Here is a 16,403-nt window from a genome sequence, read left to right as displayed (position 1 = left end):
GAAAGGCCAGACTTCAATTGCCATCCACTTGGAATAAGAGTGGGCAGATCTGTGGTTCCAGAGCTGCATGCAGCTATCGTGCCAATGCAGGAGGAGGTTTGTCCTGTACTGCTGCTGTCCTGCTTGAGAGAGGAGGTGAAATCTGGGGATGCGTGTGCTCATGCTCAGTGAAACCCAGTGAGCTTTGCTGGGGATGGGGAGGAGGGAGGTGGCTGTGGGGTGCTGAGCTGTGCTTCTCAGGGCTCCAGCAGGAGTTCAAATGAATGTATTCAGGGGAGCAACCACCATGATTGATTTATGCGCTAGCTTTGAACCAGAAACTATATAAGCAAGCAATAAATCATGGCACTGGAGGAACACAGAAGCTATTGCCTGCGACTAGGCAAGTTATGAGAAGGAAATAGAAAAAAAATAGGAAAAAAAAAAGGAAGAGAAAGAGAGTTGTCTATTTTTAATAAATTGTTTGAGCTCTGGCATTAATGGGCTAGGCTTTGCCTTGGGATTAGGAGCCACCTTGGGAACCAGCGAGCGCTATCTTTGCCTTCTCATAACCTCATTAACTCCATAATGTTAAACACATTCCCGGCCGGGTTTGCTGGTCGTGGCTCTGCTGCCTCCCTCGCAGCAGCGCAGCCCAATGCACAGGCACCTCTGTGAGAGCCCTGCATGAATGGCAGCGATCCCCTCTTAGCTGTTATTGTCTCTGCCTTCAGATAGCTAAGCAGGTATACACTTAAGTCCAAGATAAACACTTCCTTGGCCTCTCATTTATTGCAGATATAAACTCCTATAAAGCTCGCCACTGTGCTGGCTATCATGCCCTCTATCGCCTTTTTGCAAAATGTAATCCATAAAATGCTTTCATGGTAACCTTATACATCGGCAACCAGTGATAACATCTCTAGGCCCCCGTGACAGACAGGAACTCGCAAGCATGGAGTTAATAATGCAAACTTTCAAAAAATGAAACTGGCAGAAAGAGACGAGGAGGGGAATAAAAGGGGCCGGTGTGGCTGTAATTGGGACCATGTGAGCTTCCTTAGAGAGGGATTAAGGGAAAGAGACAGGCCTCGCCCGCGAAGATTAGTTTCAATTAGACGGGCTGGAGGCGAAAGTCAGGACTTGGTGAAAGATTAAAACAAGAAGGGAGAAAGTTTCCATTGCTTTTGCTCCAGGCCTACACAAGAGGGTTCAGTGAGATCATGCTAATTGAAGGCAAAGCTTGCGTGGAAGTTAGGAAGAACTCGCATTAATTGATTCGATGCTGTGATTTTTTCTTTATCCGCAGTGTTCTTTTGGGTTGTTCTTTTTTTCAGTCTTCTTTTTTTTCCCCCTTTCAAAATGCAAAGAGGGAGAGACCGTGCCCAGAGCTCCGCGTGGATGAAGGAAGCAGGAGGGCCGGCGGTGGACGGGTCCTGATGGCACTGCAGCCCTGCTCAGGTTAGCATCAGCCAGCACAGCCAAATTGGCGGTGTCACCATTCCTGCTGCCCGGCTGAGTGCCTTGTTTCACAAATTAAAAAGTCTGTTCCATCGACAGATTTGTTTTTCCTGCAAGACAGTCTAATTTGGAGCATTAATTAAAAGTACTCTCAGAAATGTACTGTATGGAAGTCAAGCAGGCTTTGCTTTTTCCAGCTCTAGGGCTGAGTGGAGATGACACACGATTTCCTCCCGGCCACCATAATAAGGAGCTCTTCAGGATGTGGCCAGCAAGTTACTTCAGTCCATCTCTGGCTGAGAGAATAAAGCGTAGGATAACTGTGGTGCTAGTGAGGGCAAGGAATTCCTTTTCTCCTCCTTCCTCCCTCTCCTCTGCTTCCAATCTGAGTGAAATCAGAAGCAGTGGAATCACAGAAGTCACAGTGGTGAGGATGGGTCCATGCCATCGCCCTGCAGCTCTGCTCTCCGCGCTGCGCTCCTCGGTGCTTTGTCTGGTTTGCAGCACAGTGAGCACTGACATTACAATTACACCATTTCCTTTAAGAGGAAACTATTCCAAATATGAATGGGTTTTCATGTTAAGAATTTTCTCCCTTGCCCCCTTGATAATAGTGGAAGCTATAGGAAAACATATATCCAATCTTTCTATATTAGATCAATATTTTTATTCCATTAAGCTTGTCTCTGAGGAGCAAGATACATCATCTTTTGCCAGATTTCTGTATCAGATTGTCACTCTGTGGATTTTTGTTTCATAAAGCTTTGGAATTACAATGCCTACTCAATTATAGTTAAATGCATTTTCACAGCCGGCCAGAAAAACATTAGCACTAATCAAAAACATCGCGCCAACAGGGATTCCCAAAGAGGTTTTCTGTTTTGTTTTGTTTTATAAAAGTGTTCTCTCAGCTAGAAACATCAAAAGACAACCACGGATGTGATCTGCTAAGGAATGAGAGAAAGGATTTGTGATCTCGCTGCAGTGAGATCTGTCTTCCTTGCAGATGACAGTTGACACCAAATTTTTGCATTTAAGCCAGGATCAATACTCAGCAGGGGAGGTCACTCATGACAGCTCAAGTGCTGTAAGAGCAGCTCGCTCCCATCCTCGGGCTCTGGCTTCACATGGGCACTTATTTCATCTTGGTTTCTTGATTCCTGTTGCATTTTTCAAATTCACGGTGAAATCAGATACCAGCAGCTAATTGCTAGCTACCTTTCCATTTTTCATGTCGAGAAATGGAAGCGCTCTCTGTAGGATCCTCGTTGGCCACTAGATGACTCTGTGATGTTTGGTCACCAGTGAAAGCAGGGAATGGCTCTGGAGCTCAGGCGGAGAGGAGCCCAGCTCGTGTCTGCGGTGACGATGTGTTCTCTCATAGGGATCTCTTCTTCAACACCACGTATTGTTGCCATACATCGCAGCCCTGCAGTGCTGCAGAACCCGGCCCTGAGCGCTGCAGGCATGGCTGGGGGATGCGAGGTTCAGGCTTTGCTGTCGGACCTCAGCCAGGCTCTTCCAGCTATTGGAGGCATTGCAGTGGATATGTGGGAGTGCTGCACTGTCTGAATATGCAATCTTAAAAGTTGTAAGACTGAGCTGTTGCTCAGATGTGAAACTGCTGAGCAGAACAAATTGACCTCATCTGCTGCCACTGCATGGCACCTAGGCACAAACATCGCTTTGTAATTATATTTCTTTTAAATGGAAACGTTGACAACATTCCAGTTTTTCCCAGTCAAAACCCAGTATCCCTGATTTCCTCTCTCCACCACCCCTTCATGGTTGTGTTTTTGTTTTTTTTTTGACCTGGAGTTATTACATGGAAGCCTGATAAATGGATGCAATGAATGAATGTTTTCCAAATATCGTAGGAACTATTAAGAAAGTGGTTTTCCTTCTTCCCCTTTTTCCTTCCCACACTCCCCCCACACACCCCACAACTAATAGCACACAAATAGCACTTCATGTAATTTTGGCTACTCTCCACTATTCCAGGCAGACTTCAGGAAATCTCTTGATTTATGGTTGGGTATCCAAAGGCAGCATGCTGCCTGCTTCCTTGAGGGGTGCCTATTGGTGACATCAAGTAAGTTGGAGGTGCAGTATTTCAAATAGGGAAAACCCATATTTTAGTCAGATAACTCCATGTTTATACTTATAAATTGATTTAGTAATGAAATGAGCTCCTTTCATGGTTCTCACTGGCTTTGGGGTCTTTGTTATGGTATACTCAGACTGTTCTTGAAATTTAGTTTACCGAAGTAGAGCCAAGGTTTTCTATCTGTATTCCCATGAGCTGCCCGACTGAATTCAATAGGGCTATTCACATTAATAGGTAAAGCAGGATTTGGGACACAGTTCAGAAAAGCCATCAAGCACAAGCTTAGGGCCTGCTGTCCCCCTGGCTCCATCCTGCTGCTGGCTGCTCCAGGGGCATCAGCTCTTTTAGCTGCTCATGTTCATAGAACTGCAGAATGGCTGGAAGGATCTCAAAGGTCATCCAGTTCCAAGCCCTTTGCTGGGGCAGGGTTGCCAACTGCTAAATCAGGCACTAGATCAGATTGCCCAGAGCCCCATCCAACGTGGCTTTGAGAGACTCCAGGGATGGGATATTCCTGGTCTCCTGCAGATGTGGTGCTTGGATTGGTGCTGTTCAGGCTGAAGGTAGAGCTGCAGCTGACTGGTTTGCCCTTATATTTGGTTTCTGACCTTCTCTAAGGCTCTGTGATAATTCATTATCACATAAATTCCCTGCTGTTGTGGGGTGTGCAGATGTTGGCAGTGTGCTGGTATTTTCCTGCTCCCTTTGAGCAGCAGGCCTTGAGAAATAGCTCACTGTTGGGCACCGAGGCTGCTTTGGGGCTTGTGTTATAGGTGAAGGCTTGGGACTGCTGCCGTTCACCTTGTGTGGGTTTAATGTCCATGATATGGGTTCCTTTACCGTGAGGGATAAAATTATCCTGGTAGTTTTCCTCACATCCTGACTACATTTATCGGCACTGAAATAAAGTCTGGCTAGAGACGGGCGCCCAAGGAGCTGTAGCAGAAAAGTAGCTAGGAGGTATAGGGAAGAAAATCAGTGTTTCCATCCTGCAGGGCTCCCGTTCTCTCTGTTCATGTCCTGGAGGTGTGGGGTGGGTCCTGTTGGCTGTCACTGATCTCCAGTGCCCAGTGCTGTGTCTCTAGGTTCACGTCCAGGGAGCACTGCAGATATGACCTTGCTGCTCTACCATGATGGAACATGGCTGAGACCTGCCAGGTGAGCACTGTGCTTAATTAACGCCCATTGTCACTGGGGACCTGTAAAACGTTTCCCCAGGAGTTGCAGGAACAGCAGCTCAGTTCAGGTTCTTCCGCATGGACCGGCCCGGTTGCTGGTTCTGCAGGGATGTTCTGGTGGCATCTGCTGTGCTGGTGTGAGCCTGGCTGCAGACATCATTTAGTGCAGGGCAGGAGAGCTGTCGTTACCAGGAACAAGGCAGGTTTCACGTTCTTCAGTCCAACTTCTTGCGATGTATGCAGTACGAATTGAAGAATGCAGCTGCGTGTCGCCTGAAAAAAAAAGTTCAACAACATTAACTGTGAAACAAATGAGTTAATCCTTTCCTTTCCACAGGACTCTGATATTACACACATCTGCTTTACTTCTGGATTGAAACAACAGGTAGAGCTTCTCCCAGGAATCAGATCCAGCTCACAGAGCTGCAGGAATCAGAAGGTTTTTGAGTTCCATCTTGCAGTCTTAAAGCGAGCAAAATTCCCGTGGGCTCCGTTCCCCTGACCAACATGAAGATCCCAGGAACAAGTCGCTTTCACGCGAGTTTGGAGGGGAGGGAAGCTTTGTGGAGGCCCAGGGCAGTGCTTGCAGGCTGCAGCGCCGTGCGTCGCGAGGCCTTTGTCCATTGAGTGCCCTGCTCCCATCCCACCCCTCCCGCGGCTTCGTTAAATTCTCAGATCGTGAGGGCATGTAGGGAACAGCTGCTTATGATCTCTTCACAAGTGCTGGGTCATTGGTAAACAACCATCCCTCCACCCTCCCGAGGAAAAAAAATTATACAAAAAATGTATTCATTTTCCCCGATGATGAAGAGTAATGAAGAGCACGTGCATGCCGCACTAAGAGAGAGAGAAAAAAAATGACAAATTAAATCATGTCTCGTTTGACAACCCTTTAAGTGTAACAGATCTGCACTTGTGCTGTCTGACAGGCATGATTGATACCACGGAGCACTCGTCAATTTTTAAACACACAGACTGAACAAAGAGTCACTTCATCCCAGCGCTTGCAGTTTACAGGCAGCCCAGCGCTGCGCGGGGCGAGCACCCCTTCGTGCGGGCTGTTTGACTTGGCAACACACTGCATCTCTCTGTTTGGACAACTATATTTATTTTTATGATCCTTAAAATATTGTAACCCAGTCAACTCAACAGTCATTTAAGGTAATTTCTGGTCTGAACAGCATCTATTTTCTGGACAATTTTACAATAACGTATGTTTGCTATGGGCCAAATTCTTTGTGTAGGTACCTCTGTTTCTGTGCTTTATTCATAGCTGTTAGCTGGGAAGGCCTCACAGCATCCAGTGATTTCTGAAAAGCTGGAATTTAAACCTCCTGGTTGTTTGGGACTGCGTTGGTCATAGGTGATATTTAGCAAGGTACTCCTTTATTTGTAAGGTCTTTATTTGTGTACAAACAAGCCCAAACCAGAGATGAGCTATTTAGATGATGGTTTTCGATGAAAACTTCAGTCTGAACAGCTCAAAGTGGCAAACATAAAAGAAGGGGTCTACAGTAAGGGGTCTCTGATTAGCGGTGTTTCCTCTGTTGTGAGCCTCTAAATGCCCTGACAGGCTGGAGGATGATGCCTCGTTGAGTTTTACAGCACTTCCTCCTGAGTTGGTGCAAATATCTACTCTGAGATATCATCAAATTCCCTTTCACAGGATGAATCACCCCTTGATGGTGGCAGGACTGCACAGATGTGTTGAACGCGCAATGCAAAAATCTGCTCTGCACATTATTACAGCCAGTGAAGAATTGATTTACTTAGGGCACAGAAATGGAAGGGAGGGTCTGTGCACCACCACTGTAAATAGACTGGGATGTGTTTAGTCCTTTGGAAGGAAACGGAGGAGTGGAATAACTTTGATTTTTAGGGACTTCAACAATTGGAAGCACTGGTTTGGAGCAATGTCCCGTCCTTCCTCTGCAGGGAGCTCAGAGGCTGCAGGGAGCAGAAGTGACCTCTCTCATTTCCAGGCATTCTCGACTCCACCTTTATATTTCCATGGCATTATTTATTAGCATGAAAAAGGAATCAGCACATTCTTATGACTTCTAGTGGCTGTTGGAATCAAATCTGTGGTCTCCAGAAGCCCAAGGCCCTCTTCAGACTGTTTAGGAGGTGCTTACACACACATCACCCACGTCTGTGCAGGGATGAATTCCTTCATCTGGGCTTTCATTCTGGGTGTCCTTACTGTTTGTCCTGGGTGCTTAACTCCATTAAGGGTAGATGCACAACTGTTTATTTAGACCTTTTTAACCTGACAGTTCCAATCAAGCTAATTCATCCGAGAGAGACCAACCATCCTTTTATTTATTTTAAACTATTTTACCAAGGTAACCCAATCCAAGCCATCTCCATATCTAGTTTACAAGAGAAGCCTTGGTGACAACATCTGTCCTGTGTAAAATGTCAAAAAAAGTAAAAATCATAAAGCTATCAGAATTGTTGCTCAGATGCACACACCAAAATGAGCTTCCAGCATCACTGCATACCCAGTGAAGAAGAAAGGTCACAAGGAGGTATTGGGGCCACGAAGCTCTTTGTCAGGCTGCAGTATGCTCAGTGCAATTTGGAACTTGCTCTGGGCAGTGGAATCCATACCTATAGATCTCTGGCAGGAGGTGGGAGAGCTGGTGGTGGGATGTGGCACTGCTGAGCACGGTGCTGTGGCTTTTGTCTTCCTCTTGTGCAGTTTGCTTGCAGGTTTTATTGCTTTGGAAAAATGGAGTGCTTTAGCAGACAATTTTAAACCCTGCACAGGTTGAAGAACCTGTGGATGAAATGCTTGTTAATGGGCCATAGCAGACTGTCAGTTCCTGATGTAACTGATCAGATACATCAGCAGAAGGTTAAAAGAAAACAAAAAAATGCTGCAAAATTCAGGATCTTGGGACCTTGTAATATCTGAATGGTCAGAGGCGGGTTGTGTCACACTCGTCGTTATTTGGATATTAAGCTGCACACATTTCCTCAGCTGCACTGGGGGGATTTTACACCTTGCTCATGAAAACATATTTATTTTAAATGAAAATGTGAAGCACTTTTGATATCCAATAAACCAGGGAAGGTCTGATATGGTTCCACTGTAAGAGGTTCACTTACACCAAAATGACAATTGTAGCACAGCACTAGAAATCCTGCAGCAGTGTGAGAGAGATAAGTGGCTGTGAGTGTGACGGCCCTTTGTGGCCCACAGACAGAGGAAAGCTGAGCAGCTCCCATTGCTCAGATGCTTTGGCAGCGCTCGATGGCTCGTCTTGATCCTCACTGATCCCACAAGCTCTTGTATTTCAGGAAGAGGTGGAAGCCTGTGGAATTTATTTGTCACTTGAGCTGGCGATGACCATCAGGAATGAAACCTGTGTAGTCCATTATTACTTGCCATTGTATTGTGAGTTCTTGTTTAAATTCACTCCTGCACAGTGTGTGGTTTGAAGGGAATTTCATGCTGGTGGAATACTCCTTATCGACAGGCAGAATAACATTTGCTGTGTGTGCACAGAGCAGGCGTGCTGTGCATGGCAGGAGCTGCCCTGTGCCTCCTGGTTCAGCTGTGAGCTGCTAGGGCTGCCCCAGCTGTGCCCTGTGGGTAAAGCTGGCAGAAATGCAATGTCCCGACATCTGGGACGTCCAGCACACCCTTGAGCCAAGCAACAGTCGCTGTTGATATCCCTTTGTTGCTAAAACTGCAAAATGGGTTTAAATTGGAGTGGGAGAGAAAAACCTGCCCAACTGAACCTTCTGATTTCAATGAAACTTGCCAGAAATAAATCTAATGAAAAACATTGTCCACACGTTATAGAAGCCAAACAAACACACCTGAGAAAGCTCTTTAAATGTATTACGACTGAGACTTGTTGTACACAGAAATGAGCCACATCTGCTCTTGGTATTGCACTCACATCCACGTGAAAGGAAAGATTAAAACAAGATACCAACATAAAAATAGATTGATACAGGAGAAGTGAGCGGGAACTCCTGGAAAGAGATTGTTAGATAGTGACTGCTTGGGATTAGTCCAAACCCAATTGCAGCACAGAGAAATTGGCTTTCTGTTGGGCCGTGTTTTCTGTAATGCAAACCAGTGTGTGCAGGGGGGATGCGATTGTCATTACGGGGAGCTCCTGCCAGCATAGTAGCTCAGACAGCGGGGATGGAGCGTTACGTGCTGATGCTTTCCAGGACATCGATCCTGAAGCAGTTCTGCTGGGCTATCACAGGATGTGAGTTTCTGAAGCACACTTTCCCACAGGGTGTTATCTTGGCAGCACAAGGTTAAGGTCCTTCCCGTCGTACTTCAGAGAAATGCCTCCACCTTCCTGCAGTCTTCAGGTTTCAGCCAGCACTGCTGCTCTTTGAGGATAAAGGAGGGGATTCGTGTTTCAAGGAGCAGGCAGAACAATTGGGAAAGCCACCCCCTGTTTCTGTTACAGCATAATCCCACCTGGGAGAACTGCTCGCTTCTACTTCAAAGCCCGTCAGGTCAGAAGCCCCTCAGAAGGGAGCTGCTGCTGCACGGATCACACGCAGGGCTGTGCCTGGGGCTTGGTATGGGAGCAGGCAGCTGCTCTGCAGGCAGGGCATCACCCCGGTCCTGCAGTGGGGGACACTGGGTCGCTTGTGGCCATGTAGGGAACTCCAGCATGTTGGCTTAGGATTGTACAGAGGTTGAAAATGAGTTGTCACGTTGCTGAACCCTTACCTTCTCTTCAGATGCGTGCAATAACTGAGCTCTCTGTCCCCAGCCATTTGCTGCATGCTGCTGGATAAGGCTGCATTCCGTTGCAGAGGCAGCAGGTGCTGATGGTTGGGTAACTCAATCCAAATATCAATTGAAGCACATCTTAAAAAACATGAGTTACACAAATATAAAGGGGAGTCCACAGAATGCGATTTTCTTCTTTTAGACCTGGAAAGCCTGGTGGTGTCTGTGGTTTTGTAAAAACTTCTCATGCTTTATTTATTTTTATTCCTCTGCTAGCCCTTGGGTAAAGATTACTTTCAAACAAGCTGGTTTACTGTTTGCATAAAGCAGGCTTAAATTCGGTTAGAAATAGACCATTTTTCAAGTAAAATTCCCCAGAAAATAATTACAAGTATTTGGAGGCATTGGGGAAATCATCAGAAAACTTTCTCTTTAAGGCCTGGTGACACCTGGCAATTAAAAATAAAAATCAATTTCTCATTGCAGACCTTCCTCCCTCTCCTTGGGGACAAATTAAACTGAGCTGCCGAAGTTTCAGGCATAGCTCTAAATCCAGCATCCTTTGCTTCTGGGTGGATTCTACATTCTACAAATTATTTCTTCCTGGGAAAGTGTCTCAGATTCGTATTAATGAGGATTCCATGTTTGTGGTTAGGAGAAATTTGGTCTTGTGGCTTAAGCAGCCTCAGGACTCTCATTACACACGAGAGGTTAATAATCTAAACTAGCAGTTAACTAGCTCTGGTCAGCCGAGCATTACTGCTTTTGGCTCACGCTGACTGAGCTTGTCTCCTGCCCTCTGCAGTGCCTGAGATGCAGGTGAGATGCAGATGAGATGCAGATGAGATGCAGGAGGCCAAGCAAGGCTGGCTGCAGGTCAGCCCAGGTACCTGTCTGTATCAGTAGGAATACATTCCTCTTTTGGGAAAGAGCTGGAAAGAAACAGCGCAGGTATTCCTGACATTGAGCAATTGCTGCTGAAACGAGAGGGCACTCACAAATTAGCTCTATCCTTCTGCACCCTGTGGAAACTTTAGTTTTAATTGCACAGACTCCAAGCAGATTAAAAAGAAGCAACCAAATCAGTTATCAGGCTGAGTTCCTACAGTATCCTGACAGCTGGAGGCCCCAGAGGCCTGGAGGCTCTGCATCACCCCCTGCTTCAGCTGCAAGAAGTAAGGACAATTTTAATCTGCAAGTGGTCTTTGTGCAGTTATGGATCAAGCTCTGTTCCCAGTGGAAAAAATAGGGCATGATCAAATATTACAAACTATGGTTCACTTTTTCCAATCTGTTTTATTTCAAGGATACAGTTTATTTAACACAGTGTCTCTTGTTGGAGCATCAATTAGCTCAGAATATCCAGAGAATTGCTTGTAGTCTCACTGAATTTTGTCTGAGAACAAGCATATGAGAAACCCAGAATGCTATTCTGTAAAACCCAGCAGAAGCACAGTCTGCCTGGAGAGACGTGTCTGAAAGCTTTCACTGGCACAGCACCATATGCTGCCCATGCCATCCCGTCCCACCCCTGCCAGCAGTCAGCACAACACTGAGAAGCTCAGCCACACGCTCCCAATTTCCTTGCATTGCTGGGTTGATTACCTGCTGGGTTCCATGACAGTGTGATGCTTCACTGCCTGCACTTTGCATGGGACTGCAGTGCTGGGAGCAGGGGCAGCTCCAGGGCTGCTCACAGAAGCAGAAGTGCCCAGGGTGCACAGAACCTGCTGGTTGTGCTGCGTGGGCCCATCCTGGAGCCCTCTGTGTATCAGGGAAGCCGTCTCCGCACTGGCAGCTCCCCTTGGGAAGAGGTGCCTGGGACTCCAGCCTAGCCATACATCTCTGTCAAAATCTCTATGAATAAATTAACCTTTTTAAAGATTAGTGCACCCTAATACCTCAGGGTTTTTTTCTTGTTTTTTTAACAGAACAAATGCTAAAAATGCCTTGACAGACCTTGCTAGGTTTTGTGCTGTGGATCTTCTATGAAGGATTATGCTGGGAATAGTTTTAAAGGCACAGCCAAGTGGTTCAGAAGAGCACTGACTTGTGTCCTCCTTTGGAGCAGGGCATTAATCCGTGGCAAAGCATACGATTATGAGCAGGAAATCTTCATTAGGGCATAATAGAAAAAGCTAATGAAAATCCTCATGCATTTCCTTCTCAAACACCTCAAATTCAAACATCTCGCAGTGTTTCACAGCTGTTAGTGCACCAGAGCAGAGAAATTATCTGACTTGAGCAACTTCAAAGACGTTGGTGGCCACAGATGATAGCTCCAAGTTCCAAATTAACCCGTGAGACGTTGGGTTCAGAGTCAGCACCCCAGCCTCTGGCTTGAAGCCTTCGGCCTCTTCATCCTCACTCCATCCCATCCTGTGGCAGAAGGGCTGTGGGGTTGTGGACCTGCCCTGCTCCCTGCCACCGCGCCGTGGAGCCGAGCTGAGCCTCTCCAGGCACTGGGCAGGGGGGGCCATTCCAGAGATGGCAGGGAGTGTTTCGGTTTTTGATCCTTTTGAGATGAATTATGGGGAGGAAGCTGTCTGCTATCAGAGGAATTAGTCAAATTCCTTGTCAGATGTGCAATCCCATTAAAAATGCATTATCTGTTTTCAAAGCTTAAGTATGGGTGTTGGTTGAGAGTCTTTAAAATATTATTGTAAACTTTCACTGAGAAAAAGTATTCCTGAGTCTTTCATGGAGGCTAATCCCACTTCAACTACCTTAAACCATCAGCTTCTGGGGTGGCCTTCCCAAGCACTGCGAGGCGAGAGCATGCAATCGTTCTGGGAAAATCCTCCTGAAGATGCATGCATTGCTTTCACAACTTTGTTAGCAGCTCTCAGCATTCAGCTGATGTGTTCTCACAATGACTCTGTATCTGCATGCCTCCTCAAATTCTCCCTTTGCTTTTCTGTCTGGAGCACAGAGTTCAAAAAGCCATCTGCAGCCAGGTCTGAATGTGCCCTGCAAAGAGTAAAACTCAGAGTACTCAAATGTGCTTACATGTACCTGCTTGTAAACTGAACAGTGAAAAGTAGGCTGGAGGAGCCTCGGTCAAAACTTTGAAGTGTGTATGTGTGAAAGAAAGCCACGTTTTTCTGCAGAGAATGAACAAGATGTCCAGAAGCATGCAACGTTATTCACTTTTTGAAAGACATTCCTTGGGATTCTCTTCTTAAATATATCTGCACCGATGGCACCTGAACTCGTCTTTCAGTAACTCCTGGTTGCAGAATCACACACTCTTCCTAGATTTTCTGCTCATATTGATAGGATTTCCAGGAAAATCTCATAGGTTGTTGGTGTCTCTCACTGACTTTAACAACCAGAATGTGCCCCTAGTTGGATTTCCAGTGGCCAGAGCCGATCACCAGCAATGTTTCCTGGCCAGCTGATGCCATTCTGTGGATTATTCACCCAGATTTTGCTCAGTTGAATTACTGGTGCATGAGAACAATGGCATTTGCACCACCTCTATTTGCAGCACAGCATTTCATTCTTACACTGAACAGTTGAACTCAAGAGCTGAACTTCAGAGCGAGGAGGGATGATTTACCATAGCCCAGCTACTTTGTTCACCACTCACTATGAGTGTCTCTCATTCTGCACGGTCTCTTTAAACCTGTTGTCACTGCATCATCTGAGCACACAGCTAAGAATGTGCTCATCAGTCTGTACAATGAAACAGTGTGTTATAGTGATAAGAAGTTGGGTGCTCATCCTTTCAAAGGAAGGAAGCAACCTCAGCTGGCAGGGGACTCTGCTAGGAGTGACACACACTGACACGCTTCGTGCTGCTTTGTTTTTCTGTCCCATGAGCAGAACTGGCAGAAAATAGGCAAATTCCTCTGCTCTGGCTACAGGCTCTGGCACTGCATGGGCCCTGTGTTCCTGCCTGCTGCTCTGTTAGTTTCCATCTCACTGCCAGTGATGGGGCACAGCCTGGCACTGAAGTACCAGTACTTATCAGTCGAATTGCCGTTAGCTATCGTTGCCCATCCACTTGTTAAAATATTTCTCAGACAACAAAGTATGAAGGCAGCACGCACACATCATAAATATTTGGGAATATGCCTCATATTTGAAAGCCATTAAGGGGCTTTGATTTTATTTTGGTGGTGGCTGAACTCCCTGGAGATGATCCTGGGACCTGCAAACAAATGCTGCAGATTGAGGTAAATGGTGCGGGAAGGTGAAAAGCAGCTCTGCTTCTGCTCTGGGCAATCCCTGTGGGAATCCAGCCCTCCATTTCTGACCGAGAGTTTCAGGACAGTTTCCCTCTCTCTTCTGATCAAAGCAGAGCACACGTGGTCCTTATGTGTCCAGCAGCCCTGTGCAGTGAGTACTGCCTGGTGCAGCTGCACTGCGGCTCATGTTAGTATTCTGAACAGAGATGGTGGTGGCACTTTAACATTTCCTTTGCTAGAATAGATTTATCTCAAAATTTTATGTTATTTCAACAAAACCGAGTGTTTACCATAAATAGTGGGGCCTGCAGAAAGCTTGTTGCAGCCCTGTTCCTACTGGGAAGCAGCAGTACCTCAAGCCTGAACTAATTTAGGAGGGTATTGGCCATCTGATTTTAATATTAACAAGCACAGCAAGTTTGTGAGTGGGTCGCTGGCCAGTTTCATAGAGAGGGGCACCTGCAATCGATCAACGCGGCTCATGCAACAAGGTGTCGATGCACAGGAGGAATAATAACACGTATCCGGTGTGTACAGGGATCACTCAGCTCGTGGGGAGGTGTGAACATGCAGGAGAAAAGAAAACATTATGGCAAAACATTTCTATCTGTTGGTTTTGGTCAGCACCAGAGTGACTCTCAGTGATGTGGGAGATGCGGGGCAGGATGGGGCAGGCAGCAGGCAGGCGCGGTGCAGCTGTGGCCCTTTGTGAAGCAGGAAGGTTGCAGTTGCGTGGAGACTGTGAAAGTCTAAATGCAAATGGTTTTTAAAACAGGCATGGCAAGCACAAGGACCAGCCCAAGAGTTGGCAAAGGGATCTGGGTCCTTGACTCCCTTGTTCTTAGGGGGCTCAGTGGACGGCCCACATCTTGGACACATCTCACGGTTGGCCATCGTGGTCCTGGCATCGCAGGGAGCCTGAACTCTGCTGGGAAAGAGCTGGGAAAAACCTCCTGGTCCAGCCTTCCCTGCAGGGTTAGGATGTGGCGGACTGTCACAGAGCTTTGGCTCTGTCTGAAGGGCACAGGGCACCTCCTGATCTTTCCTTCCCCTCTGACACATCTGGAGCTGCTATGTCCCACTTTGGCTGCTTTGTCCAACCTTCCCTCTGCTTTATTTATCATGCTGCAAGTCCTGACTTAGCAGAATATGCATGCTCTAATTCAAGTTGCCCATATGTGCTATTGGCAACATGTGCTAGCTTTATTGTCTTACTCGCATGCTTTTCTGCAGATCTGAAATAACACTGATCTTTTTTCTCCCTCCAGATGAAAAAACCCTGAGCCTACACTCGGCCTTGCCAGTCGCTGTTTCCTGTCACTTGTGATGGCCTCTTCCCAGGACGTAAGAAAATAACCTTGTGTATTTTTTACCAATGGTAATCTGTTGTTTTGGCATTCTGTGAATGACTGGTTTCAGGCGATCCTGTCAGTATACCTTGCCAGCAGCCAGGTTTTGGATGTTTGCTTTGGGAACATTTTGTGGTTGAATGGCTGTGTTCCATTCCACATGTAAACATGGGCAAAAACTCATATTTAACAGTTCTAAACAGTTGGACACTGGTCAAAGAGGCTACCCTCCCCCTTCCCTTTAATGCATTGAAATTTTGCATAAAGTACAGTACAATTTAGTAGCTGGAATGTCCAGGTCCTGCCAAATGTATGATTTTGTTTTATTTTATTTTTAAAAATGCTTAGCACAAAGACTGAGCCTTTATTTGGAAGGAGATGTCAGGAAAGCAAAGCTTAATTGAATCTCAGACTGTACAATTGGAGTCATGTCTAAAAGGAAAGCTGTCTTTTCCCTCAGCATGCACTTGAACTGGAGGCCAGTTTCCACTCTCATCTGCATGAGTTTAAACCGCATAACTCTGCATGTGGCTGCGCCAGTGTTGCTTGGGATTAGAACTGGGTCCTCAGCTATTTCAAGCTTTGTTTTTACTTTCTTAGACCTGTGATTGATTACAAGTATGCCAGTCTGGTTTCTTGCCTTGGCCACTCAGAAGAGTCTGGCCCCAGCAGCAGGGCCTGGTGTGTGCTCAGCACTTTCGCAATCCACACCTGTGCTCATGCAGAGATCTGTGCATCCCTTGAGAAACGTTTCCCTGTAGTGCAAGGAGCCTGTGGCAGCCCTTTGCCTATGGGCAGTTCTGTCCTGTGGGGACCTTCGAACCATCTGGTGAAGGCCTCTTCCTCAGCTCTTCAGATGATGGAACCCATTTTGCACATGGAGCCCCATGTCATAGGGCTGGAGCCTGCCAGCTGCTCCACAGAGCTCTTACATCTCTGGTTCCCAGCACAAGTCATAGAATGGCTTGGGTTGGAAGGGACCTTCAGTTCCCCAGTCTGTCCATCAGGCTTTTGTTGCAAAGCTCTGTTGCAGTTCTTGGGGAGGATTTTTGCTGTACAGAAAACGTGAAAAACATTCGTCCCACTAGGTCTGATGATGTGAGTGCTGTGCAGAGGGCTGTTTAAAGGGTGCTGAGGATAAAAAGGTCTTTGTTTGGAATCAAACGTAGCTGTGGTCAGAATGGAGAAGGAAGCAGGTCTTTTCCTGCCTCGTGGGTATGGGGCAGAAGATGAATATGTTGGGCTCAGTGTGCTTGGGCTACATTGCCTTATATCCCATATTGTTTGGTCAGAACCAGCCCCATAAGCACATAGCTCACGCTCCTCTTGCACACTCACTGTGCACACACACTTGTGCTGCTTCTGTCCTCACACGTGTTTGTGATGAACTGACATCCATTGTGTAACAAATCCCGCTAT

The 16,403-nt window shown here is 46.6% G+C and overlaps 1 long non-coding RNA gene across 1 annotated transcript in view; it reads left to right on the top strand.

Moving 5' to 3' along the window:
* The window catches only part of LOC128085125 (uncharacterized), a 52,641-nt gene that overhangs the window by 16,212 nt on the left and 20,026 nt on the right, over positions 1–16,403 (top strand). Inside the window, exon 2 of the long non-coding RNA XR_008208801.1 lies at positions 14,904–14,979. This is a non-coding gene — a long non-coding RNA (uncharacterized LOC128085125). The remainder of the gene's footprint in view (positions 1–14,903; positions 14,980–16,403) is intronic.

This window comes from Tympanuchus pallidicinctus, unplaced genomic scaffold (genome assembly GCF_026119805.1).
Source record: "Tympanuchus pallidicinctus isolate F22 unplaced genomic scaffold, pur_lepc_1.0 scaffold29, whole genome shotgun sequence".
Lineage (NCBI taxonomy): Eukaryota > Metazoa > Chordata > Aves > Galliformes > Phasianidae > Tympanuchus > Tympanuchus pallidicinctus.
Note: the sequence above shows the minus strand (reverse complement) of the source record. Positions and strands in the feature narration are given on the sequence as shown.